This window comes from Glycine max, chromosome 1, assembly GCF_000004515.6.
Source record: "Glycine max cultivar Williams 82 chromosome 1, Glycine_max_v4.0, whole genome shotgun sequence".
In the NCBI taxonomy this organism is placed as follows: Eukaryota; Viridiplantae; Streptophyta; class Magnoliopsida; order Fabales; family Fabaceae; genus Glycine; species Glycine max.
Window position 1 is genome coordinate 13,583,062 of NC_016088.4, and position 3,299 is coordinate 13,586,360.

A 3,299-nucleotide genomic window follows, 5' to 3' on the forward strand; every position below is an offset into this window, starting at 1 on the left:
TGTAACCACGTTGGAAATAAAAAAAAGAGGTAAAATAATAATATAATAATCAAAAAATTTTTTTTTAGTAAAATAAAGCGAAAAATCAATCGGACGTTTTCTCTTTGGGATTTCTCATTCTTAATCGAATTGACCAATAACTAAGGTGAAACTAAGGCTAAAATCAACTCGCTAGTCAAGCTCGTCCACAAAAATAGGTTTTTGAAAGTTTATCGCTTCAATTTCTTATTAAGTAAAATGGGTCATTTTTAAGGTCCAACGCCTTAAAATGATCACCTTTCAAGTAAAAAGAATCACTTGATTCACGCGAAAGAAAGAACTACGTAGGTCTGATTTTCTCATCCCAATTGAGGAATACGTAGGAGCAAAGGGAAACACCCTTGTCGACCACAAAAAAGAGAAAAAAATATAAAAAGGGTATAAAGGATATAAGGACATAAAAGGGAACGTAAAAATCAAAGTCAAGTTTGCACATTCGATTAAAGGCTGCCGTCCCTTGTGACGGACGTGTGGGGTGCTAATACCTTCCCCGCGCGTAAATACAACTCCCGAGCCTTTCACTTAAAAGTTTGTAGATCGCGTCTTTTCCGGTTTTTCCGACGTTTTCCCCAAATAAACGTTGGTGGCGACTCCACGCGTATTCCTTTCGTGGAACACGCATCCCGCGAGTCACGCGTCGCCCTCCCGCCGAAGGGTAGGTTGCGACAACTACCTTTATCCCAAGGAATTTGTCATTCATAGTGACCGTGAGTCCCTCAAATATATCAAGGGGCAAGGCAAGCTTAACAAAAGGCATGCGAAGTGGGTGGAATTCCTAGAGCAATTCCCTTATGTTATCAAACATAAAAAGGGAAAAGGTAATATTGTAGCCGATGCTCTTTCTCGGCGCCATGCATTACTTTCTATGCTTGAAACAAAATTGATTGGTCTTGAATGTTTGAAAAGCATGTATGAAAATGATGAAACTTTTGGAGAAATTTTTAAAAATTGTGAAAATTTTTCAGAAAATGGTTTCTTTAGACTTGAAGGCTTTCTTTTGAAAGAAAATAAATTGTGTGTGCCTAAATGTTCTACTAGAAATTTGCTTGTTTGTGAAGCACATGAAGGAGGTTTAATGGGGCATTTTGGGGTCCAAAAGACTCTAGAAACATTACAAGAACATTTTTATTGGCCTCATATGAAAAAGGATGTGCAGAAATTTTGTGAACATTGCATTGTATGTAAAAAGGCAAAGTCTAAGGTAAAGCCTCATGGATTGTATACTCCATTGCCAATTCCGGAGTATCCTTGGATTGATTTATCCATGGATTTTGTTTTGGGGATGCCAAAAACAAGCAATGGTAGAGATTCCATTTTTGTGGTTGTTGATAGGTTTTCTAAAATGGCTCATTTTATTCCATGTAAAAAAGTTGATGATGCTTCCCATGTGGTTGATTTGTTTTTCAAGGAGATTGTGAGACTCCATGGTTTGCCAAGGAGCATTGTTAGTGATAGGGACTCTAAGTTCCTAAGTTATTTTTGGAGGACTTTGTGGAGCAAGTTCGGCACTAAATTGTTATTTTCAACCACTTGTCACCCACAAACTGATGGGCAAACGGAAGTTGTTAATAGGACTTTGGGAACTTTGCTTAGGACAGTTTTGAGGAAGAACTTAAAAACTTGGGAAGCTTGTTTACCCCATGTTGAATTTGCTTACAATAGAGCTGTTCATAGCACCACTAATTGTTCTCCTTTTGAAGTTGTTTATGGTTTTAACCTACTAAGTCCTCTTGATCTTTCGCCTATGCCTAATGTTTCTGTTTTTAAGCATAAAGAAGGTCAAGCAAAGGCGGACTATGTGAAGAAGCTTCATGAGAGAGTCAAAGATCAAATTGAGAGGAAAAATAAAAGCTATGCTAAACAAGCCAACAAAGGGAGAAAGAAGGTTGTCTTCGAACCCGGAGATTGGGTTTGGGTGCACATGAGAAAAGAAAGGTTTCCGGAACAAAGGAAATCAAAGCTTCAACCAAGGGGAGATGGACCATTTCAAGTGCTTGAAAGAATCAATGACAATGCTTACAAAGTTGAGCTGCCCGGTGAGTATAATGTTAGTTCCACCTTCAATGTCTCTGATTTATCTCTTTTTGATGCAGATGGAGAATCCGATTTGAGGACAAATCCTTCTCAAGAGGGAGAGAATGATGAGGACATGACCAAGAGCAAGGGCAAGGATCCACTTGAAGGACTTGGAGGGCCTATGATGTGGCGTCCCCAAAATAATGACTGGTTTGATGGTAATAATCTAAATAACAAAAAAAACCGTGGTAATTTTTTTTTCTTCTTTTTCTTTTTCATTTCTTTCTCTTTTCACCATAACTAGGTTTAGAAGGAAAATCCTCACTATAGAGTCCTGAATGGCCAATTCACAACTCTATTCGGAGTCAATTCTTTCTTACCGTTCATAATCTCTAAAACTAATTTGTTGTTTCAAAAGGAAGAATGTACCAGCCATTACTTTAGGTCGTCACGTGAAAATAAAAGAATAAAATACGGTCGATAAACTCTTTTACAAATAAAGTTGCAAATGCTTTCTTCTCAAATAACAAGATTGATCATAAATACATTCATCATTTAAAGCTGTCCAAAATATGGGAGTTTTACAAAATACCTAGTGTCATCCAGAGCAAAGGTTTCCATAGTGGTGGCTTCAGCCACATGTATACAATCATCAAATTCATATACATCAGGTCTACCCATACAAAAACAAAAGAGTAAACCTACAGTCAGTCCTAGATACACCCACCCTCAAAAAGTATATAAAACTAGTCCGAAGAGCTGTCCACTATGATGAAGAGCCTCCGCTGATCGCCATCTCCCCCGGGCCACTATCCTCTGTAGAATCTGCCTCAGATGCCGACATGACTTCCTCGGGAGAATCCACCTCAAGAAGTGGATCCTCATCACCCTCTAGAAAGTCAAGAGCATCCACAGCAGGCTCAGGAGGTAGCTCCTCAAGATCCTCCTCAGGGTCTTCCTCGGATAACATTACCTCGATCACTTGGACGGGCTCCACTAGACGATATGGTGTAGGCGTGGGTAGTATCCACTCCACAGTGCGCTGAAGCGTCCGTGCAGGTTCATTTGGATGCACCAAAGAAGTAGTCGTGAATCGAATCGTGCCCCGAAATCGGCACCTCGTGTTGCCTTCGAGGGTCTCCCAAACTCCCTCTAGGCACTCCATCTCTACTCGATCATGGATTAGCTGCGCCGCCATCATGATCTACAAGGAAGAAAAGAAAGGGGTAGACTCTTTCACAAGA